This window comes from Podarcis tiliguerta (genome assembly GCF_965153285.1).
Source record: "Podarcis tiliguerta genome assembly, chromosome: 16".
NCBI lineage: Eukaryota > Metazoa > Chordata > Lepidosauria > Squamata > Lacertidae > Podarcis > Podarcis tiliguerta.
This window is the reverse complement of record NC_139549.1, coordinates 31,753,660-31,778,863: the sequence shown is the minus strand read 5'-3', so window position 1 is coordinate 31,778,863 and position 25,204 is coordinate 31,753,660. Positions and strand designations below refer to the sequence as shown.

The 25,204-nt window shown below is 44.2% G+C and overlaps 1 protein-coding gene across 4 annotated transcripts in view; it reads right to left on the bottom strand.

The window, feature by feature from the left end:
* TANGO2 (transport and golgi organization 2 homolog) overlaps window positions 1-23,638 on the bottom strand; it is a 94,684-nt gene extending 71,046 nt beyond the window's left edge. For 2 of the 4 annotated variants that reach the window (XM_083418381.1, XM_083418383.1), the window contains exon 1: window positions 23,544-23,638. The gene's annotated coding sequence lies outside the window, so the exon portion shown is untranslated. Of the gene's footprint in view, window positions 1-3,877; window positions 4,022-23,543 lie in introns of those variants that run through there. The other 2 variants (XM_083418384.1, XM_083418382.1) reach the window with 2 other exon arrangements.
* Between the last annotated feature and the right edge of the window lie 1,566 nt (window positions 23,639-25,204).

Sequence of the window (25,204 nt, the reverse complement as noted above, 5' to 3'; positions counted from 1 at the left end):
AGTTCCTTAATCATTCTACATATGTTAATTAGTTTACCAATGCCAGGCTATCTGTGATATCTATGACTGTTTCTTCAAAATGGCTCCTTGCCCCACCATAAATATTAATAATACAATCATCTCAGCAATTATCACCCATCTGCTGCTGTAAAGGTGGCTATTTAACAAACATTTAAACTCTAATAATCACTGATTTCAGTAGCTCCTGGCATTTCAACTCTCACCTTACAGTTTTCTGCTGTATATACCTGCCAACTAAGATTTCACCACATGCTTGTGACAAAGGGAGGCCCGAGTCCACAAAAACTTATGCCACAACAAATTTGTTATCCTACCAACAAAGGTCCGTATAGTAAAAGCTATGGTTTTCCCAGTAGTGATGTATGGAAGTGAGAGCTGGACCATAAAGAAGGCTGATCGCCGAAGAATTGACGCTTTTGAATTATGGTGCTGGAGGAGACTCTTGAGAGTCCCATGGACTGCAAGAAGATCAAACCTCTCCATTCTGAAGGAAATCAGCCCTGAGTGCTCACTGGAAGGACAGATCCTGAAGCTGAGGCTCCAATACTTTGGCCACCTCATGAGAAGACTCCCTGGAAAAGACCCTGACGCTGGGAAAGATGGAGGGCACAAGGAGAAGGGGACATCAGAGGACGAGATGGTTAGACAGTGTTCTCGAAGCTACAAACATGAGTCTGACCAAACTGCGGGTGGCAGTGGAAGACAGGAGTGCCTGGCGTGCTCTGGTCCATGGGGTCACGAAGAGTCGGACACGACTGAACGACTAAACAGCAACAACTTCCATAAGACATCTTGATTAAAATTAGCAGGAAATTCCAGAGGCCTGTATGGAACGCTCCCTCCCAACCCCAACCCCCCGCCCCAATCTCCCACCAAAGGAAGTGGATGTAACAAGTTTAAGGACAGATGTCAGATAACTATAAGCAGCAACAGCATTTCGTTGGGAACCCTGCCAGCAAATTAATTGGATTACTCAATCAAAAGAAACTGTTGACAGTTAATGGCTTGCAAAGACTCATGAGGGTTGCTTTACGGGAGATTTCCGTCTCCGTTTGCCGATTAAAATGCACTACTGAGTGGCGAAGTTTACTTCGGCAAGTAGAAGTTAATTTGGTTCCAGTATTGAAGCCAAAGCAGCTGTTTGCGTCAAGCTGGTGCCTGCCGCAAGGCTCCCAGAAAAGCTGCTTGGCACAAACCGACCATCTCAAGAGCTCAAAACAAGAGCGAGACTCTTACTCCCTACAAAGTTTGTACTGCTGGGATACTACCGGAGATTGCTTTTCACCTTTTTGGTGTTGATGCTTTCATAACCACTGGTGGTGGATCATGCAAAAGATTCTCCTGGTGGGTGTTCTTAGACCTGGACAAACACCCTCCCCCACAACCCACTGGAGATTCTTTGGTGTTGGGGATCGTAGATAATCGCTGGCCAGGGTAAAAGCTAACCCTGTCAGGTAGCACTGCTTCCATCCCTACTATCCCCCAACCTGAGCTAGGGCAAACTCAGATTGTTCTCTGGGTGTCCTTGGAATTTACAAAGACAAGAGCCAAATAAACCACTCACTGTCTTTTGAGCCCCAAGTCTACACTTTATTTGGCAGCACAGAACCAAGCAGCCAGGTATCAGATTCGGAGCCACACTTACTTAAGAAGCCACGCCAGGATAAATGCAATGCTTTAAGGAGGTTATAAATACAAGCATTTATAAGAGAAGACAGTTAAGAAAAGACTTAAACAGCATAGACATAGCTTTGGGAATTTGAGTACGAAATAGAAAATAACAAAGCTAGCTTGCCTCACCCTAATACAAACCATTAGAGTCCTGGACCCAGGGACAGAGGCATCCTGTTTCACCACTTGAGGCGAAATGGGAAGTGCCATGCTGTCCTGCCGTTGCTTCTGCCACCACCGATCTGCTTCTGCCGCCACTGTGTGCCCTGCCATATCCACTGCTGGCAGAGAAGCTGTGCCACCCTTGGCGCCAATTTCAGGAAAGACTGAGCTGATTTGGGGGGGAAACCTCTTGCACTCCGCAAAATCTGGTGCCAGCTTCTCTGTCAGAGGTGGCGGGGCATCCACGGGTGTGCCACCTGGGGCAGTGGCCTCGCCCTGCCTAATGGCTCGATCGGCTCTGCACAGACCCCACCAAACTAGCAAGCTGCATTCAGGCTTACAAAGGTGTTGCAATTCACAATTCTCATGCAACTGGGATCTGGCTGTGCTCACGACCTCCAAGCCTGATCGCCTGTTCAAACCCTCCTACAGTAGTCAGCATCCTTCTCACCGCTTTTTAAGTTTACCTTTTTGCCCCCCCCCAATCTTTCCCCCTTTCATTTAGTTAAATATTTGCACTGATTCAGTACTGTCCTGCCATATACAGACGCTGACCCCCCCAGCAGCACGAAGGCTGCAACTGTGTGGTCCCGTTCACACACTATTCCATATCCTGACTACACACACACACACACACACACACACACACAGTATATTCAAATAAGTCAGCAAAGCATCCAGCAGAAAATAGATCGCATGGTGTTTGGGCACTGGGGCATATAATGATGGTTTGGCAGAGAGAATGATGAATGAGGCACAACCAGCAGACAACCAGCACAGAAGAAAGCAGAGTTAAGGGGATGAAGCGGAGAGGTGGGTGGGAAATTGCTCTACCCAAAGGTGTGATTTGTAACTTTATCAGGGTGATGCACTTGGAAAGAACAGGCAGATTTCAAGAGCGGTGTTGCACAAAGTGGAGGAAGAACCCAGAAGGGAAGATCTGGTTTGGGGAATAGAATATAGGAAGTTATCTTATACCAAGTCAGACCATTTGGTCCATCTAACTCAGCGTTGCCTACACATTTCCTGCCATACCTGGAGATGCTGTCGGTTGAAACCAGGCGCTCTGAGCACAAAGTGGATGCTCTAGCACTGAGCTACCTCTAATATGAAGCTATCTTGCATCAAGCAACACCAACCTGCTTAGTAGTGCTGCTACGAGATGATCCTTCTGACTGCAGGTGCCAGGGATTGAACCTGGGGCCTTCTACACACAAAGCAAATGATCAACCACTCACAGAGCTACAGCTATTCCGCTTCCACCCGCACAAGGCAACACAGTGCGGCAGGATCACCATAGGCTGATTACAAGAGCAGATGGTGAAAGCGTCACTGCAAGCACAACCAAGCTCATTTGCACTCCCGCCACTGCTCTGTATCTTAATCTTAAATTTGTTCCATTCATGGTAGCTATAGGAAATCAAATGCAAAAATGCCTTGGTGCCTGAATGAAAACAACAACGACCCAAGTATATGGTGGATCTATAGGAAGAGGATGCAGCCCATAATTTTAGCTGCAGTTTTCAGCCAATCCACATCAAAGAGGGGGGGGGGAACATACCGTATTTTTCACTCTATAAGACGCACCAGACCACAAGACGCACCTAGTTTTTGGAGGAGGAAAACAAGAAAAAAAATATTCTGAATCCCAGAAGCCAGAACAGCAAGAGGGATCGCTGCGCAGTGAAAGCAGCAATCCCTCTTGCTGTTCTGGCTTTTGTGATAGCTGCGCAGCCTGCATTCGCTCCATAAGACGCACACACATTTCCCCTTACTTTTTAGGAGGGAAAAAGTGAGTCTTATACAGCAAAAAATACGGTATTTCTATTGCCTTTCACTACAGGACTTTTGATCTGGCAGTACTCTAGCCGTTGAAAACTCTGCCCGAAGGAATAGATGGTTTAAATATTTCAGATACGCAGAGAGCAGTCCAACTGAGTTTTAATAGCTAGCGGGGACAGATTTTACTTTTTTTTTATGTATCCAAAATCATTCCAGCCAGATCTCTCCTTTTTTCACTTACCAGTTGGGGATTCAGAAACCACAGGTCATTCGTACAGCCCTCAAACTGTGACCCGGCCTGTTTGACTCCAAAGAGTGAAGAGAGACAGTTGCAGAGAGACAGTCAGACTCCTAGAAAGAGGAACCGGATGTCTTGTTCCCAAAGAAATCACAATTTTTGTTGACAAAAGAAAAAGCTGGCTCGAAGGATGGGGTGGGGAGGGAAAGGAAACTAGGTCAAAAGTACAAGCAGCTTTTTTTACTTGTTTTGACGAATGCAGCTATTTATTCATTCTTTATCTAAAGCAATGGAAGAAAGCATCAAAATACCAGTTAGTCTCTCTCTCTCTCTGTGAAGGACCATGAACACAATGGTAGTTCATATGCTTCTTTGTATGCAGAAGGATCCAACTTCAATCCCTGGTATTTTCAGGTAGGACTAGGAGGGTACCTCTGCCTGAGGCCCTGGAATGCTGCTGTGATTCAGGACAGGTGATACCAGGCTTAGATAGACCAATTGACTGGTTTGGTATAAGACAGCTTCCTATGTTCTTCTAGAATCATAGAATCATAGAGTTGGAAGAGACCACAAGGGCCATCGAGTCCAACCCCCTGCCAAGCAGGAAACACCATCAGAGCACTCCTGACATATGGTTGTCAAGCCTCTGCTTAAAGACCTCCAAAGAAGGAGACTCCACCACACTCCTTGGCAGCAAATTCCACTGTCGAACAGCTCTTACTGTCAGGAAGTTCTTCCTAATGTTTAGGTGGAATCTTCTTTCTTGAAGTTTGGATCCATTGCTCCGTGTCCGCTTCTCTGGAGCAGCAGAAAACAACCTTTCTCCCTCCTCTATGTGACATCCTTTTATATATTTGAACATGGCTATCATATCACCCCTTAACCTCCTCTTCTGCAGGCTAAACATGCCCAGCTCCCTTAGCCGTTCCTCATAAGGCATTGTTTCCAGGCCTTTGACCATTCCAGGCCTTCTAACATCAAGCAGATTGGTGCCTGAGCAAAGGAAGTACAGGAGAATCTCAGGTCTATTGATAAACTGCACCACTCAACATAAGGAGGCCCTCTGCCTGGTTCCCTGTAGCTTCACTTCTTGCAGAGAGGCAACTGCTGGAAGGCTCTCGGTGCTGGATGTGTGTCTGGGCTGAATGACGGGGGTCCTTCAGGTATACTCCTTCAGGTATACAGGGCTGAGGCCGTTGAGGGCTTCAAAGGTCAGTACCAACACTCTGAATTGTGCTCGCAAACGTACCAGGAGCTTTCAAGACTGGTGTGGTTCCTGCAGCTGCTCCCAGTCACCAGTCTATCTGCTGCATTCTGGATTAGTAGTAGTTTCCGAGTCAACTTCATATGGGATGATGATAGTCGTAGTTCAAGATCACCTGGATATCACCACGTTGATTACCCCTGCTCTAGAGCTTTGCACGAGAAAATGTGAAAATCCAAGTGCAGTGCTCTGCTTGCAAGAGGGTGAGCATCCAAAGAGAACTATGCAAACTATTGTGTTACTGAAAACAGCCCTTGCATCTGTGTTCCTTCTGTTCATGGTCCCTTGGACCCAATCCATGATTGCAGTTATAAACTTGCAGTTTTCGAATTCTGGAGCTGCGGAGATGGCAATGGTGTACACAGTCGCTCTCCAATATGTTTGCTCCCCAGGGAGCAAACACATTCTCCAGGGCGCAGTATTTTATGAAGGGCAAAAGCCAGGCCAGAAGCTTCACAATGGCTGGCACTTATATTCCACTGCGGTGCATAAGGGTACCAGGCGGAAAGATCGTAATAGGAAGCACTTGCCTTACAGCACTAAAATAATGGATTGAATTCTTCACAGGACAAATTGCAACTTATCAAGCCCAAGTCATTACACATTCCACCGCTTGTCTTCTTTAAGAATTCATGCTGCTTTATGCAAACATACATTTTTCATAAAGCCACCATCACAACTCGCACAAAGGAAGAAAACTGTAGTCTTTTCTCAACACCAAGAATCTGTGGTGAGTATCTTTTGTTAGTTAATAGTCTCGGCACAGGTCTTTAATGTGCTTTGAACAGAGAGAGCAGCAGTAGCCAAAGACTTAATGTTTAACCAATTAGGTTATTGGAAGGCCTCGTCATCATTGCAGGCAGGTCAAAAACGCACACACCAAGAAACAGAGCAGCGTTCTGAGTAAAAACAGGCGGGCAAGAGTGAAAGCTGGCAGTCCATACAGTCGTACCTCAGAAGTTGAACGGAATCCATTCTGGAAGTCGTTTGACTTCCAAAACATTCGGAAACTAAGGCACAGCTTCCAATTGGCTGCAGGAAGCTCCTGGAGCCAATCAGAAGCCGTGGAACCCACGTTGGATGTTCTGGATCCAAAGAACGTTCGCAAACCAGAATACTCACTTCCGGGTTCGCGGCATTTGGGATCCAAAACGTTTGACTCGCAAGGTGTTTGACTTCCGAGGTATGGCTGCATATTTAAAGTGAATTTTAAAACTCTTTTTTTTTTTTTTTTACAGTTTACATGTGCCATGTATAGGTATGGGTGTATCTGTCAAATCTGGGTTCTCTCAGTTTCTAGTTGTTCCTCTCTTAAATTCCGTTTCCACATTAGCTTGTGAACCGTTTCCCCCTACCTCCCACCCCCCGTCCTCACAAAAATCCACCAGCATTTTAATCTGAATTTACCTTGATATACACAAGTTTATATGCAATTTTGCCTAATATACATATTTTCCGCAGCAATTTCCCCGAATATAATGCATTTCTGTATATGATGTTCACTAATACATGCCTATTCATATATACTTTACCTTAATATATGCGTTTTTACATACATTACTTGGCTGGATGACTTCATTGCAAAATTTGGAGAAGTGCAAATTTCTAAAGATGCCAATGCCTATTGCTTTGGAAAGTGTGAAATAGGTATTTTCACCATTAAATGTGAGCGGAATATAATTTCTCCCCCCTCCCTAGTTATGTGTATGCCATATGCAGCACACGAATGAGAAGGATGCAAACACATGGTCCTAATGTCACAGCATATATCCAAAATGCACAGGCCTTGACAGGCCATCAACAAACTAGCTGTAATGGTTCTAGGGGTTGCTCGTGCGTAAATCGCCACCACACCTGGGTGGGTTGCCTGAGTGAACCTTTCTTGTCTGGACAGCCACTCACCCGTGGCTGTCTCACTCGCTGGCAGTATCCGTCAGTGGGCGTTTCTTGAACTTCTTCCAGCATAAAAGTTCTTTGACGCCTAGTCGCCGCCTACTCTCTCTGCGCGGAAGCCTTCTGCGCAGGGAGGGTGTGGGCATCGGAGGACCCGTGATCTCCCCGCTGGTCCCCGGCGAGGAGTCTTGGAGCCACCTCGCCGATTCCCCCATCTGCCCCCCTCCTCCACTGGTGCTACGCTGATTTCCTTCCCCAGAAGATGTGCTGCTTCTCTCCCTCCTGGGACGCTCTCCGGAATCCCTCTGGAGCCCTCCCTCTCCTTCTGGCTCCGATGGCAGTTCCCTGACACTAGCCTTCAAGCAATTAGCTAAAGCCTTTTTGTGCATCTCGAACTGCAACAGAGAAACAAGCAATATTGACGTAGACTGACAACCTGTTACCAGGGCCAGAGTCCTGCAGGTGTCACTGGACTCCCATCACGTCAGGCAAGCATAGCCAACGGTCAGGGATGATTGGAGATGTAGTTCACAAACACCTGGAGGGCCCTGGATTCCCCACCACTGCTCTATTAGTTTACCGGAGTGTCTAGATCCTGATCATTACTGCCTTTTACCCCCTTATAATTTTATATGGAACGGCGTCATCTCACTCACCTCTGCAAGCCGCTGCAATTTGCTGAATATTACTACAAACCTCTAAAGTCATTATTAATGAAGCTCCCTCTACAGCACTAGCTACAGAGAGACCAGAGTAGAATGAGATATAAATCATAAAGTGATGGGCACATTAAAGCTGACATTTCCAATATTTTGCCTGTCTCACATCGCTGCTTCTCGTTATCACCCTTTGTTCCATATTTTATTTATTCTATGTGATTAACTTTATATGGATCTGTTAAAAACATGACAGCTTAACATTGTTATAATAATTGAAATCTATTTCAGAGCCTTGATTTGCCAGTTTGTTGTTCAACAACAACAAATACTCACTTAGCGGCCTTTGAATAAAGAAGTGCATTGGTAAGCTTATGTAAAAGCAAAGAACAAGTTTGCATTTGATTTTTAAGATGCAACGAGAAAATAAAGGGGATGGAGAGGAATGCACACAACTGCGTCTTTACTAACACAATCAAAGGAAGGCAATGAAATATTTTTAAAATATTTTGCTCCCCATACTTACTAAAATAAATACTTGAAACGAAGAAAACTACTTCAACTGTTTTGAGTATACCAGAGGGACATGGACCAAGGAGAGTTCATGTGATGAAAAGAACAATCCCAGATAGCTCAGTTGTGCAAAATCAACATTGAAGAATCATTTATTGTTATATGATGAATACAGTGGTACCTCGGGTTAAGTACTTAATTCATTCCGGAGGTACGTTCTTAACCTGAAACTGTTCTTAACCTGAAGCACCACTTTAGCTAATGGGGCCTCCTGCTGCCATCGCGCCGCCAGAGCACGATTTCTGTTCTCATCCTGAAGCAAAGTTCTTAACCCGAGGTACTATTTCTGGCTTAGTGGAGTCTGTAACCTGAAGCGTATGTAACCTGAAGCGTATGTAACCTGAAGCGTATGTAACCCGAGGTACCACTGTATGGTCAATTGAATGAGTTCCTACTTTAACAAGCACAGCTTGGATACCTTTTGGCTTTTACCTGAAATCTGTTTTCCCCACTCCTGGTAGTTTCTACTGCACAATTACAAAGATCAAATTTGTGTATACCTTTCCATGAACTGGTTTGTTCCTTATGTACATCCCAATAGAGAAATAAGCTTTCTCCTTGAAAGAAATTATTTTCAGTCATATTGAGAGCTGCAAAATTTGTTCTGGAAAGTAAGGAATTCTGATCTCAGCATTTAAGAGACACTGAGATGTTTTGATTTTGATAATTCACTTGATATAAAAAGCACAAGGCTGCAATCCTAACCCCCACTTGCCTGAGAGTAAGCTTTACTGAATGCAGTAGGACTTGCTTCTTAGTTGGCTTGCTCTGTCAGCAGTACACCTCAGTATATCTATTTCTTGATTATTTGTGATACCACCTTTTTTTTAGACTGTAGGGTGGGTAATACTGTTGTGAATTGTTAAAACATGTTCCTATTTAAATAGTGCCATACTTCAAGATTGTGGCGGCCTTTTATTATTATGCAATGTATGCATTCGTGCACATAGTTCTGTAGTTTTACACCAGGGATGGGAAATGTGTGGCCCTTCAGATGCTGCTGCACTACAAAACCCATCACCCCTGACCATGCTATCTGGGGTTGTTGGAAGCTGAGAGTCCAACAACTTCAGTAGGGCCAAATATGCTATGCAAGACCATGTTTTTGACCAATTTCCAGAATGCTATGGGAGAAACTATCCCCATTACATTACTACTGCTTCTAGAAATATCGTGCCTTGGTCCTCATCATTTCTAAAGTTATGTTTATTCAATGCATTTGTCTTGTGTTTTATTGTTTTTCTAATTTTAATCATCTATTTTGTGCTTGTTTTTAACTTGAGTGTATCTTCCTTGTCAATGCAGAATGTCTGTATTCATTAAGCACTTTTTCTTTTTACATTTTATGTTTCCTAGTAATGGTAACTGTTGTTGTTTAGTCGTTTAGTCGTGTCCGACTATTCATGACCCCATGGACCAGAGCACGCCAGGCACTCCTGTCTTCCACTGCCTCCCACAGTTTGGTCAAACTCATGCTGTTAGCTTCGAGAACACTATCCAACCATCTTGTCCTCTGTCGTCCCCTTCTCCTTGTGCCCTCAATCTTTCCCAACATCAGGGTCTTTTCCAGGGAGTCTTCTCTTCTCATGAGGTGGCCAAAGTATTGGAGCCTCAGCTTCATGATCTGTCCTTCCAGTGACCACTCAGGGCTGATTTCCTTAAGAATGGATGGGTTTGATCTTCTTGCAGTCCATGGGTCTCTCAAGAGTCTCCTCCAGCACCATAATTCAAAAGCATCAATTCTTCGGCGATCAGCCTTCTTTATGGTCTAGCTCTCACTTCCATACATCACTACTGGGGAAACCATGGCTTTAACTATATGGACCTTTGTTGGCAAGGTGCTGTCTCTGCTTTTTAAGATGCTATCTGCTTTTTAAGATGCTATGGTAACTTAAATGACTAATAAATGACTAGATATTGAGATTTCTTGACTTTATTTGATGTACATTCCTAAGAATTTGGGTTGGGGTCCAGGACAACTTTGTAAGCACATCAAGGGGTCAATGAACTTAGAGGTTTGGGAAGCTCTGCTTTAAATAGTTATTTCTGAACCTTATGTACACAACTGTGGCATGGAGCTCACACACTGGAACACACAGGAATGCCTTTCACAAGCTATGATAAAGGGAGCTTGGGAAAATAAGGCTATGGCAACAGTGAAATCTGTGGGATTGGGGGATCAAGAGCCAAGACTGAGCCATTTCCCTGTCTGTGGAGGTGGGTGGGTTGGGAGAGAAAGCGATGAATATATGGGCATGAAAGAAGAACGTGTGCCAAAGACGGCAGAGAGACATACATCGAGGGAGATGTAATAGGGACAGGGGCTGAGGGTCTTGGCAACACTTTTCATCCCCTTTGCCAGTCCCAAAAATTGGCTTCTAGTGTCGTTCACAGCAATTAAAATGAAATATAAGGAACAATATAAAACACTGCTGGGGGGGGGGGTGGTTCTTGGCTATGTCCACACATGATGGAAGGGTGCCTGGACAAAGCCTCTGCTCATTCTGACAGCCATAGCGTCTGTGACAAACACTGCAGATGATCCAAAGAATACCACAAATTCTCAACATACCAATTGGTTCTGTGCAAACATTATAGGCAAGAAATTAAGATACAGCAATCCAGCGCTGGGAAATCTAAGGGTCTCCAGCTGTCGCTGAACTACAACTCCCATCATCCATGACAACCAATCGTGCTGGTTAGGGCTGATGGGAGCTGGGAGCCTAACAATCTATGGAAGTGGAATACAACCTCATCCTTGCATTAAGCAAAGCAAGATCTAACTGCAAAACCCGGTATGTATACAGCTATTAAGCGTGGTCAGGATACGGCACTTGTACATGATATGGAAGTGCTTGTGCACTCAATGCCACCACCATCATCCTGGTGCTTCCCTTGCTGCCCTCTGCCTTGCTACATCCTCACCCCAGCACATGGCAGCAGTCCACCTGGTGCGCCGTGACCGAGGTATGGACCTTCATAACGTTGGTGTTCAACCCTCAGCCAAATCGTACAATACCCTATTGGTTAATTATTATTTTTTTAGAAGGGAAGGTGTTTGTAACCCGAGGTACCACTGTACTATTGACAACTAGTCCTGCTTACATTTTAGTACAGTGGTGCCCCTTAAGACGAATGCCTCGCAAGGCGGAAAACCCGCAAGACGAAAGGGTTTTCCGTTTGCAGAGGCGCTTCACAAGACGAATTTCCCTATGGGCTTGCTTCGCAAGACGAAAATTGACGAAAATTTTTTGGGGTTTTTTCCGCTCCAAAACCCCTTTTTCTGAAGCGCTAAGCTGCTAAAAGCATTTTAGCAGCAAAACCGCTAATCCCTTAAGCCTTAAAAAGCCGTTTTTAGCCCTTAAACTGCCAATAGCGCTAATAGCGCTACTCCGCTAATGGGCTTGCTTCGCAAGACGAAAAAACCACAAGACGAAAAGACTCGCAGAACGGATTCTTTTCGTCTTGCGAGGCACCACTGTATATGGCACTCACTGATTCATTAAAATGGTCAGCTTTCAAAGTGATTCTGAAAACACAAAAATGGGTATTTCAACAACAAAACTCGGGGGTTTTGCACAATACTCCCAGCTGAGGAATGACCACATATGCTTTCTGTGTGGTATAAATATTGCACAATGGTTGGGGGGATGCTTAAGAGCAGCTTTATTATGCAATGCCAGAAACAGATGGCCAGAAGAAGAGTTATGCTTGAGAATTGTGGAGGGGGTGGGGAATCATAGCAGCAGTCATGAGTATTTATCGCTTTTCAGAGTTACCAGGTAAAACATTGATCAATTCTCTCAGCTGTTACCCAACAGCATTAATTTCTTGTTTCCCCCTCTTGCTTTTGTACTAAGTAAGAAAGCCATTTATTAAGCCCTAAAGATGTGTAGCAATTCATTTACAACTCCAAATCCAGTCACACCTGTAAAGTACTGCTGCTTGTATAGTTCTACAGCTTGGGAAACAAATTAAACTTTGGCACATACTTAAATTTTAACGTGCATTTGATTCACAACACTTGCTTGTTTTTATGGGCACACAACATGTGTGCTTCCACTTGGCTTAAGCTTACCGCAAAATTCCTATCTTCTAAGTATACAAAACATGGATTGATTAAATATAGGAGCCAGAGGAACTGGAATAATCTAATTTTGAATACTATCTGAGAAACACCTTGTCACAGTTCCGAGTCCAATTCACCGAAATAAACAGGGATTATGCCTTAGCCTAGTGCTGTTCTTTGACAACTCCCTTATATTTCAACAGAGATTAAAGATGCTTCTGATGGGCTGTGCTATTTATGAAGGCTGGTGTGGTACAATGCATTACACTGGGAACTACTTTAAACTACGTCAACAAAATAAGTAATATAACATCTACAACAATGTAAGATGATTCACTTATTTTTACTAGAATCCTAATACCATATAAAGCATATACATTCACTTTTAAAGTGATTTTCAATATCCACCCCATTTCACTCAATGCCCAGGTGAGTTTACTTATAACAGATGTATCATGTAGTTTAATGTGCCATTTTCTTAATGTAGTCATTTGAAAATTCCTCAGGAATTGTTAAATCTTGGTGTTACAATGATGTAAAACATAATCCATTCTTTTACTTCTGGTACAGTCCATTTTAATATTTAAAATGTTGAATACTTTTTAAGGTAGAAACTTAACTTTCCAAGAGCACATATTTGCCTTCATAATCCTCTAGATCACAACCAATGAACAAAGTCCCTTCCCTCTTGTCTACATTTCAGAAGTTTCCAATCATTTTTATATTATAATTAGCTCTTGATATCACTGCAATATCATTTTTTAAAATTATGTTCCTTTAATCATATTTGAGATTGTAATAGGGTCGCAATACCATTGATATCATTTTAAAACTATTTTCATGTAATACAGAAGCTACTTTATTCATTTACTTCTTAATTACTGTAGCATGTGTCATTACTACCAATTTTATTTCTTGCATTTATACCTCACCTCTTCTCCACAACAACCCTGTGTGGTAAAAGGTAAAGGACCTCTGGACGGTTAAGTCCAGTCAAAGGCAACTATGGGGTTGCAGCGCTCATCTTGCTTTCAGGCTGAGGGAGCCAGCGTTTGTCTGCAGACAGTTTTCTGGGTTATGTGGACAGCATGACTAAACCGCTTCTAGAGCAATGGAACACCATGACGGAAACCAGGGCACACAGAAACGCCGTTTACCTTCCCACCACAGCGCTGCTTTCACACTCCATCACGGGGATTCAAACCACCGGTTCTGATCGGCAAGCTCAAGAGCCTCAGTGGTTTAGACCACAGCGCCACCCATATCCCGTGTGGTAGATTAGCCTGAAAGACAGTGACTGACCCAAAGACCAAGTGGGGAACCCTGGTCTCCCAGGTCCTTAGTCTGACACTTTTAACCACTACAGCACACTGGCTTTAAGGTGATTGTGATGGCACATGAAGTCCAATACAGCTTGGTACTCAGTTACTTAAAGGATAGTCTGTCCCTTTATCAGCTTAAAGGTAAAGGGACCCCTGACCATTTGGTCCAGTCGTGGCCGACTGTGGGGTTGCAGCGCTCATCTCATTTTATTGGCCGAGGGAGCGGGCGTACAACTTACGGGTCATGTGGCCAGCATGACTAAGCCGCTTCTGGCAAACCAGAGCAGCGCATGGAAAAGCCGTTTACCTTCCCACCGGAGCGGTACCTATTTATCTACTTGCACTTTGATGTACTTTCAAACTGCTAGGTTGGCAGGAGCAGGGACTCAGCAACGGGAGCTCACCCCATGGCAGGGATTCGAACCACCGACCTTCTGATCGGCAAGTCCTAGGCTCTGTGGTTTAGTCCACAGCGCCACCCGCATCCCATACTTTATCAGCTTACCTGTCTGAAAACCATCAGTGGATACCCTTCTTTGTGCTTTGTGGCCTGGTGAGATTTGTTATGCTGAGACACGGGAGAGTGCTTTCTCTGAGCTGGCACCCAATTTATGGAATGCCTTCCTCTCTATCATCTACCGGGAGCTGACTTTTTGCTTTCCAGTGCCAGCTAAAATCATGTTTGCTCACTCAGGTGTTGACAATGTGTTACTCCCTGGACTGGGTGCTAAAATGCAGTTGGCTGTGTTCTGTAGACCAGTGGTTCTCAATTGGTACTCCGCAGACCCCTGGAGGTCCATGGCACCATTCATGTAACAAAAAACTACCATAGAGGTATCAACATTTTCCAAAGTAGGGGGTTCATGGCTTGGCTTTTGAAAAAGAGGGGGTCTGCAGTACTTAGTTAATTGGGAACCACGGGCTACAGACTGTTAAGAGGCTGATTTGCTTTATCTGTCCTCATTTTATTGTATAATTCTATATATTGTTGGTTGTGGTGTTTTTTAATTGCTGATTGCATCCCACCCACCCACCCACCCACCCTGGGATGGACTGCAATAGAAGGCATGTCACACATACTTTAAATAAATTAAAATATTATTGTCATTTAAGGGTCACATACTCCACATGGCCAAGAATATACAGAGAGACTGCAGCAAGAGTTAAACACTAGCCTCACAGTAAAGACTCTCCACTGGATGACACCAGCAGCTATTTGAATACACTTTACCAAGAATACCAGAAGGCTGGATGCTGTTGGAATATCTAGTGAGTTTTCACAACCAGCCAGCATCCGGAGCAGACCTCACCATAAAGTAGTGTGAAAATAGTTAGATGATAGATTCCAGATTTCCATGCCTCCGGTCTCCATTTCCGTATGTCACAAAAAGGCTCGATGGGTCATTATTTTGCTTCAGAAGCAAAGTATCTCTTAAGGCCAGCTCTGACAGCATGTACAGTTGTATTGTCAGACAATGATCATCGCAAGTACATCAGCAGAAAACCGCTACCTCTAAAGCTGTCGCACGCAGCACCCAAGGCTGACTGAAGACATTTATTCTTTAACTCTCACTGTAGTCAAAGGTTACTTACAACCGGCAGATGGAAACTGACTTCAAAAGAGCTTTGAAGAATCAAGGTCAGAGAGAGCTAATGCCCTGAGGATTTATAGCAGTCACGAAAAGGCATTGGCACATACAACTAATTATACATATTGGATGGTGGCTATTAGCTATGGCACCCATGTTCACGTAGCCTAATATATATAAAATATGTAGAAACTTATTTATAAATGGCTAACAAAAAGTGATGTGCAACACGCTTAACAAAAAATGAAGGTCAAAATACAATCAATAGAGCAAAACATGTAATAATCAAATATGTGCTGAGCAGCAAAAATGAGATACCAAGCCATATTGCTATTCCCCAAAGGCTTATTTAAAAAGAAATGTTTTTAACGTGCGTCAGAAACCACAGATAGACTCATGTTGAATGTCCACAGGGAGTGTGTTCCAGAGTGTAGGCACCATTATGGTAAATGATCTCTTCTGAGTAACTGCCAGGTGGAGCTCATGAACGTGCAACCGTAGCAGGAGGGCCTCTTTGAATGACCATCATGACCAGGAACAATAAGGGAGAAGGTGGTCTCTCACATAAACGTGTTCTATACTAAGGGAACTAGGGACGCGGGTGACGCTGTGGGTAAAACCTCAGCGCCTAGGACTTGCCGATCGCATGGTCGGCGGTTCGAATCCCCGCGGCGGGGTGTGCTCCCGTTGTTCGGTCCCAGCGCCTGCCAACCTAGCAGTTCGAAAGCACCCCCGGGTGCAAGTAGATAAATAGGGACCGCTTACCAGCGGGAAGGTAAACAGTGTTCTGTGTGCTGCGCTGGCTCGCCAGATGCAGCTTGTCACGCTGGCCACGTGACCCGAAGTGTCTGCGGACAGCGCTGGCTCCCGGCCTATAGAGTGAGATGAGCGCACAACCCTAGAGTCTGTCAAGACTAGCCCGTACGGGCAGGGGTACCTTTAGCTTTTTACCTATACTAAGGGAACTCTGGGAAAGGTGAGTGAGGGGAAGTTCTGTTGTGCAACCAGCTAGGACTGCTCATGCTGGTGGAACTGTTTAGTTTCACACTGCCCGTTTTTGGAGAGGGTTGTTTGAGATAGTGTAGAATACTGCCTTCCAGTGTTTAAAAACTGTGCTCACAATCAGTTGCACTCAGCTAAGTCCTACTCATAAGGAAACCTATTAGCTTCAATGGGTCTGCTCTACCCATTAACAATATTCTATATGAAAAACAGGTAGAGAGGAACTAATATTGCAAACTAAGGGAGAAACTCTATATGCACTTATGTGGATAAGCAACCATGGAGTAAATGAGATCTAACTTATTCTGAGCTGACATGCATAGGAATTAGATATGCACAGGAAGAAGTGGATATCTCAGTTGGTTAGAGCATAGTGCTGATATTGCCAAGGTTACAGGTTCAATCCCCATACGGGACAGCTGCATATTCCTGCATTGCAGGCAGTTGGGTCCCATCCAACTCTACAATTCTATGATGCTATGATTGACCTGTAAAACAGTGGGGTCTGCCATTAAAACCCTAACCAGGTTTTGAAGAGAAATTTCTTAACTTATCAGTGAAAAGGGAGGAGGGGGTCCAGGCAGATATGCTAAGGAAGAAGCTGCAAGGTTTTCGAATGAAGACTCTCTCACATATCCCAACCTACTTTTGCCTGAATAACTGTTAGAAGAGTATCTTCATCAGATCTTAGGGGACTGGCACTATGATACAAGAGCTAGTGGTCCTTTAGATAGGCTGGACTTAAGCAATTTAGGGCTTTAAATGTGATCACAAACATCTTGAATTGTTGCCTGGAAACTAAATGGTAATGAACACTCTCGTAAGCATGGGAATCCACAGGAATGTTTTTGGGGGGGGGGGTGCTGAGATGAGGTAACAGGTCAATTTCTTACAAAAAAGGAGCAGTGTCTGTACATTTGGTCTCATATCCCAGGTTTTACAAATGGTAGAAATGCAATGTTCTTTTAATGAAAGCTGGGAATTATGGTTGTGGGAGGGCTTGCCCCCACAGTGGACTCCCATGGCTGCAAGTATGCTTCCACCATGAACCTAGCTGCCACATTCTGGACCAACTACAGTTTCCAGAGACTTCTCAGAGGCTGCACCCATAACAGAGCATGTTACAAATCCAATCAAGGTAGGATTAGTCTAACCATTGCTAGGGGCATCCTGCTCAAGGATGCTAACTGGCTGTTATATCAATTAAGCTGGTACTTCTGTAAAATTCATCTGATTCCCCTTCTACCACTCACAAAACCAGATTACTCCAATACCAGAAAAGAGAATTGTTCAAGGATTTTCGATTACCATCATTTGCTTACAATGAAATTAAGCCATTTTGCATTTAGTAAATTATGGTAACGGTTTAAATTATGGTAACGGCTTAACGGTTGCCATCAATTTGATTTTAATTAATTTTTATAATTAAATGTTTTTAGAACGTTGGATTATTTGATTGTTGTTAGCCGCCCTGAGCACGGCTTTGGCTGGGGAGGGCGGGATATAAATAAAATTATTATTGTTGTTGTTGTTGTTGTTGTTTAAAAGCTTATTTCTGAATATAGTAAACACTGACCATTTTGCATTCACCTTAATGCTTTCCTCAGGAGTGCTGTTGAGTACTTAACAGCTTTCAATTGCCTTCTGCAGGGTGAAATGGCCAGGTGCTAACATCATTATATGTAGTTCTACACAGATTTAGCAAAAAGAAAACATTTTAGAATACCTGAACAGAAGTCCCCAAGGAAAAACACAAGCCTGTTCTTAAGAGTACAGAATCTCCACTGGTTTGGTTTGCAGTACTAAAACACAACACCTTCAATTAATTATTTCCTAAAGGGCTGCTGATTTTGGCAAGAGCAGCAGGAAAGACAGCAATCTATCAAGCACTGGTTTTGGAACAGACATGGTATCATAACCTATTCCACTACAATATTCTGAAATAGGGGAGAATGCAGGCAGCACAGATTTACTCAAGGAAGATGTGTGGAACCTGTGGCCCTCCAAATGTTGGATTACAGCTACTATCATCCCTGACCATTGGCAATGTTGGCTGGGGTTGATGGGAGTTGGAATCTAGCAACATCTGGAGGGTTACAGTTCTCCACCTCTGGCCTAAGGCATTTTAAAAATATGTGATATAATGTGTCAGAGCAATAAACTGAGCACTGTTTTCCTGCACAGACTTTTGAGGGAGATGCCACGCTAGAAACCTGGGTTCTAATACACTTGAATACCAAACTCTCATATGTACTTTTCAAAACCAAGATACTTTTAGCATGTTATTGTAATGACTGTAATATTATAATACTGTAGGTTTATGACACAATTAACATTTTACTATGGATACTTTGGAGCCACAGAATTTTTTCTACACATAAACTTAATACTCTGGCCTTCTGAAAGAAGGGCCAAAGATTAAATAGGGAACAAAGCAGCACAGTGGTAGAGCACATACCTCACAGGTAGAATGCCACAGATTCATTTCCTGAAATCTACAATTAAAAGCATCAGACCTAAAGTGACTGAAAAGACTCCTCTATCCGAGATCCTGGAAAACCACTGCCAATTGGAGGTGGTACGGAGCTAGATGGCCCAATGGCCTGATCAGGTACAAGGCAATTTCCTGTGTTCCTATCCCATTTTCTAAAGCAATGATACTCTGCAATATGAAAGCCTCCTGTCATATAGGACAGTGACAACAATATCAATGGACATTAGTATACCTGTATTTACACAGGCAAATGAAAAGCATGCTGAGCGATTCTGTAATAGTTTATTTTCTATATGTATTTGCACATACAGGGGCATGCACATTCACAAATGAATAGAGTGTAGTTTGATGCCTCATTTAACATCTTGGCAAATACCAAAATAAAGTAAGAGAAGGCTCAGCTGGTTTTGCAGCAGCCAGAGATACCAGTCCTTAGAGAAGGTGTTACCAGCTGATTAAAGGTAAAGGGACCCCTGACCGTTAAGTCCAGTTGCGGACGACTCTGGGGTTGCGGTGCTCATCTCACTTTACTGGCCAAGGGAGCCAGCATTTGTCCACAGACCGGTCATGTGGCCAGCATAACTAAGTTGCTTCTGGCGAACCAGAGCAGCGCATGGAAATGCCGTTTACCTTCCCGCCGGAATGGTACCTATCTACTTGCACTTTGACATGCTTTCGAACTGCTAGGTGGGTAGCAGTAGGGATCACTATTATAATCATGATTATAACAAATAAAGGCTTGGCATATCTCACTTTGCATGTCATGAGTCTATCTCATATATTAGTTTCACCTTTTAAGTTGAATTACTGAAATAAATGAACTTTCCCACGATATATTAGTTTTTCAAGTTTCACCTGTATTTTGAGGGGTGTGTATTAGCAACACAATGGGTAACAAATGGGCATTCATCTATCCACCCTATGTTTGGTGGAAAGGGCAAGGGAAAATTATAATATAGAGCTTTCTCTTTAAAAAAAAAATGTCCTGGGGAAAATGAATTTTTTAAAAGGCAAGATAAAAAGGTATAACATACAAACAAATCAGTCCTTTGCTGACAGGTAGTCCTGATTACAGGCCCAGTAAAGAATTAAAGAAAGGTTAGCAGCTGCGGTTGTGGTGGGGGGTGGAGTGGGAATCCTAATCTCCTCTTCTGCTCTCATTTGGTATGCAGAATCAGCAGGTGGACAGTTTCAAGGACTTGAAGACAAACACTATTACCTGATTGCTACTGACCAAATAGCTGCTAAAGGTGCTGCTAAATTCAAAAGTTGATTACACTCCTGGCAGACTTAAAAGAAAATGTGTGGAGCTATCATTGTTCAAAGGTACTTGCCTGATCTCCTGCACAAGCCCATGTTGGAATCCACTCAGTTGTGCAAATTTAAGCACAGACTTTCCTTAGGGCCAACTGTATGTTATGATGGAGATCCATGGTTACATTTTTAAAGAATAAATTGAAAGGAACCATAGAGGGGTCTCAATTTGTCCACAATGGCAGCACTATTGTGGTGCTGTTTTGCTGATCAAAATTACTCCCCCAGCTGCTCTTTGCCCTGTGAGGGTCTTGAACTGAAATAAAGTGACAACTCCCTCCCTCTTGCATTTTTCATTTTTCAAATAAATAAACAAACCACAAAATACAAGGACAGTTCTTCTACATCAGGCATCCCAAACTCAGCCCTCCAGCTGCTTTGGGACTACAATTCCCATCATCCCTGACCACTGTTCCTGTTAGCTAGGGATGATGGGAGTTGTAGTCCCATAACCACTGGAGGGCTGAGTTTGGGGATGCCTGTTCTACATAATTTTTTTTTTAAATAATTTTTATTAACAGGCCAATCACATCACATTGTTCAAATCACATTAGTTCCAGATTATACAGCCAAATTTTAAATTTTTGGGGGGTACCCATACATCAAGCTCCGCACGAGTCCAAAATTCCAGATGACTCCAGACATCACTTATTTGCTGCTTTTATTAGACAGTTCCATCCAGTTCGATTCGGATAGACCTTTATTACCTTCTTTCTCTTCTTGCTGTTATCATTTATTCCTTGCCTGTTCTACATAATGGCCCACACTAATAAAGAAAACCTAAGGTGTACTGCTTCAAGCTGAAGTCAAGGACTAAAAAAATATTTATGTAACAGCGCTATCACATCTTTCCCTACGGAATTCAAGGCAGCACACATGAAGCTCCCAGCAGACGTCAAAAGGGTTATCATTAGCAAGGATTGCCAAACTTGTTACAACTTTGTTACAACTGAAGTTCCCCCTTTCCTCCCAGGAAATCAAAGTTACATATGTGGTGTGTGGCCCTTCAGTTTTATCCTCACTACAACCCTGAGAGGTGGTTTGGGCTAAAAGACAGTGATGGGGCCAAAATTAGAGTGAACATCCATACTAAGCAACAATTGACCCTGGATCCTCCAAGTCAGGTGACTTTCTATCCCCAAAGTAGAAAAACAGCATGACGTTTTTCCATACCTCAAGCAGCACTCCTGGGACTATACACCTGTGTTTCCAATGGTTGTTTTCAGAACTGTAGTTTATATTTTTTCTTCTTCCTTCCCCAACCCATATTTCTTGTTTGCCACGTCTTTTCAATTGTAACAGTAAGAAATATCTTACTACAGGTTTTCATAAGCTGCTCTGAGCACCTTTTTGGCTAATCAGCAGGGACAAAAGTGCTTCAAATCAATAAAACAATTTACGACTCTTTTTTTTTCAGTACAGAGAAAATACAAATTGAAGCAAGTCAATACACATAAGGGTGGGGGGAGAAGGAACGCATGAGAGAGAGAAAGTCCACGACACTTTCCCCAAAAACGTTACTTTTCAACAGGCAGGGGGATCTGTTACATTTGTTTGATGCTGAACAAGACTCCCTCAGATGAGCCTCCATCTGCAATCTGTGAAGTCCAACACCTCACTAAGAACTAAGGGTTGTTGTACACTATTCAACAAAGTGCAACATCCTTGCTATTTTGCTTTACTGTGCAAGTTGCTTTGAGGCACTTGAAGGCAAAAGTGAAACAAAAATAATAATAATTCTCAGAGAGGTGGTCTCATTGGCATAAATGGACCTAACAACTGGATAAGCTCAGTTGGTAGAGCATGTGGGTATGAGCCCCACATTGGGCTAAAGTTTCCTGCATTGAGGGAGGTTGGACTAAATGACCCAGGCGGTCCCATCCAACTCTACAATCCTACAATTCCAATTTAGTTGTGACCATTCATTTCATTTTGCTCCATAAGTCGCTTTGAGGCACTTGAGTGCAAGAGGGCACCTAATAAATAATGATGATATTAAAGAATTGGTCCCATTGGAATGGAGCAAGCTTGTTTTCTCCTGCTCTGGAGGGCAGGACTTGAACCAAGTTACAACCAAGTTACAAGAACGGAGATTCCGACTAAACATACGGGAAAACTTTTTGATGTTAAGTGCTGTTCGACAGTGGAACAGACTCCCTCAGGAGGTGGTGGGCTCTCCTTTCCAGTGGCGTAGTGTGGGTTGTCAGCACCCGGGGCAAGGCAAGTAATTTGCGCCCCCTAACCCTAACCCCCAGATGTTGCGCCCAGTGCGGCCGGCCCCCCCTGCACCCCCCACGCTACGCCACTGCTCCTTCCTTGGAGGTTTTAAAGCAGAGCTTGGATGGCCATCTGTCATTGGATGCTTTAGCCCTGTGGTTCCCAACATGGTGAACATGCCCCACAGGGGAAGCAATTTGATTATCAAGGGGGGCAATTCGAGAATGAGTTATTAACACTTAATGGCCTTTTAGGCTTCCTCTACGGAGTTCACTTTTTGAATAAGAATTATATGTCACATGGGGGGGGGGGAGCACGAGGATTTTAGAGATGCTGAAAGTAAAGGTTAAGGGACCCCTGACCCTTAGGTCCAGTCATCACCGACTCTGGGGTTGCGGCACTCATCTCGCTTTACTGGCTGAGGGAGCCGGCTTCCGGGTCATGTGGCCAGCATGACTAAGCCGCTTCTGGCGAAGCAGAGCAGCGCACGGAAACGCCATTTCCCTTCCGGCCGGAGCGATACCTGTTTATCTACTTACACTTTGATGCACTCCGGCGGGAAGGTAAACGACGTTTCCGTGTGCTGCTCTGGTTCGCCAGAAGCGGCTTAGTCATGCTGGCCACATGATTTTACGATAATAAATTTATTACTATTATTAGCCTGACTCCCTCCTTTGGCAATCTGCACAGAACTTCTAGACCAAATGGTTGCCATTAATTTGATTGGAATTAATTTTATAATGAAATGATTTTAGAATGTTTTACCATTTTACTGTTGTTAGCCGCTCTGAGCCCGGTTTCGGCTGGGGAGGGCGGGATATAAATAAAATTTATTATTATTTTTATTATTATTATTATTATGACCCGGAAGCTGCACGCCGGCTCCCTTGGCCAATAAAGCGAGATGAGCAACCCCAGAGTCGTCCATGGCTGGACCTAATGGTCCCTTTACCTTTATTATTATTATGAATGAATGGACCTAAGTTTGTCACGCCCATTCATTCCAGCGGGTCTGCTCCGAGTGCGGCCAACACTCCAAGGCAGCCCTAAGTCAAGAGCCCTCCATCCCTTCGCGGGGAAGGGAAGCCGCGCCCCATCCAAACGTCAACAGCCGCTTCCCAGCATTGGAAGCGGGAACTGAACGGAGGCAAGAGCCGCTTCTTTCCTCGCCCGCAGCCGGCTCCTTGCGCCAGGGCGCTGCCGGGCCCCGCCCTCAGCCGCCCGGTACCCCTCCCGGCGGCAAACCGCCCTCAGCCGCCTCTCCTCTCCCACTTACCCCCTCAGAAGGCTAAGCGCGCAAGAAACGCCGAGCTCCCTTCGACCCGCTTCCGGGAACACAGCTCACCTCGCAACAACGGCCGCGCTCATTCGCCTCTCGGGTCTGGCCACGCCCGGCGCCCGCTTATTGGCCAGGTTTGAACGCACCTCTCGCCGGCCCCTCCCTCGCCCCCGCCTCCTCCTTCCTTTTTTGCTCCTCGCTGATTGGCTGGCTTCGCTAAGAGCAGCTGGAAGCCTCTCAGGCTTCCAGAAGAGGCGGGGCTTTTTCCATTCGGTAACCTGTTTTAGGTAGGGAATGTTTTCATTGGCTGTTCGCTCCTCCTGCTCGGCCCTCTCTCCCTTTCAAATGAATTTTATTTATTTATTTATTTATTTATGCTTCTTTCTGAAAATATCTCTTTTTTTTGGGGGGGGGGGAGAATATATATACTATATATACGACGTTTTTGATTTTGTTGTTTAGTCGTTCAGTCGTGTCCGACTCTTCGTGACCCCATGGACCAGAGCATGCCAGGCACTCCTGTCTTCCACTGCCTCCGCAGTTTAGTCAAACTCATGCTGGTAGCTTCGAGAACACTGTCCAACCATCTCATCCTCTGTCGTCCCCTTCTCCTTGTGCCCTCCATCTTTCCCAACATCAGGGTCTTTTCCAGGGAGTCTTCTCTTCTCATGAGGTGGCCAAAGTATTGGAGCCTCAGCTTCAGGACCTGTCCTTCCAGTGAGCACTCAGGGCTGATTTCCTTAAGAATGGATGCATTTGATCTCCTTGCAGTCCATGGGACTCTCAAGAGTTTCCTCCAGCACCATAATTCAAAAGCGTCAATTCTTCGGCGATCAGCCTTCTTTATGGTCCAGCTCTCACTTCCATACATCACTACTGGGAAAACCATAGCTTTTACTATACGGACCTTTGTTGGCAAGGTGATGTCTCTACTTTTTAAAATGCTGTCTAGGTTTGTCATTGCTTTCCTCCCAAGAAGCAGGCGTCTCTTAATTTCGTGGCTGCTGTCACCGTCTGCAGTGATCATGGAGCCCAAGAAAGTAAAATCTCTCACTGCCTCCATTTCCTCCCCTTCTATTTGCCAGGAGGTGATGGGACCAGTGGCCATGATCTTCGTTTTTTTGATGTTGAGCTTCAGACCATATTTTGCGCTCTCCTCTTTCACCCTCAATAAAAGGTTTTTTTAATTCCCCCTCACTTTCTGCCATCAAGGTTGTGTCATCTGCATATCTGAGGTTGTTGATATTTCTTCCAGCAATCTTAATTCCGGCTAGGGATTCATCCAGCCCAGCCTTTCGCATGATGAATTCTGCATATAAGTTAAATAAGCAGGGAGACAAAATACAGCCTTGTCGTACTCCTTTCCCAATTTTGAACCAATCAGTTGTTCCATATCCAGTTCTAACTGTAGCTTCTTGTCCCACATAGAGATTTCTCAGGAGACAGATGAGGTGATCAGACACTCCCATTTCTTTAAGAACTTGCCATAGTTTGCTGTGGTCGACACAGTCAAAGGCTTTTGCATAGTCAATGAAGCAGAAGTAGATGTCTTTCTGGAACTCTCTAGCTTTCTCCATAATCCAGCGCATGTTTGCAATTTGGTCTCTGGTTCCTCTGCCTCTTCTAAATCCAGCTTGCACTTCTGGGAGTTCTCGGTC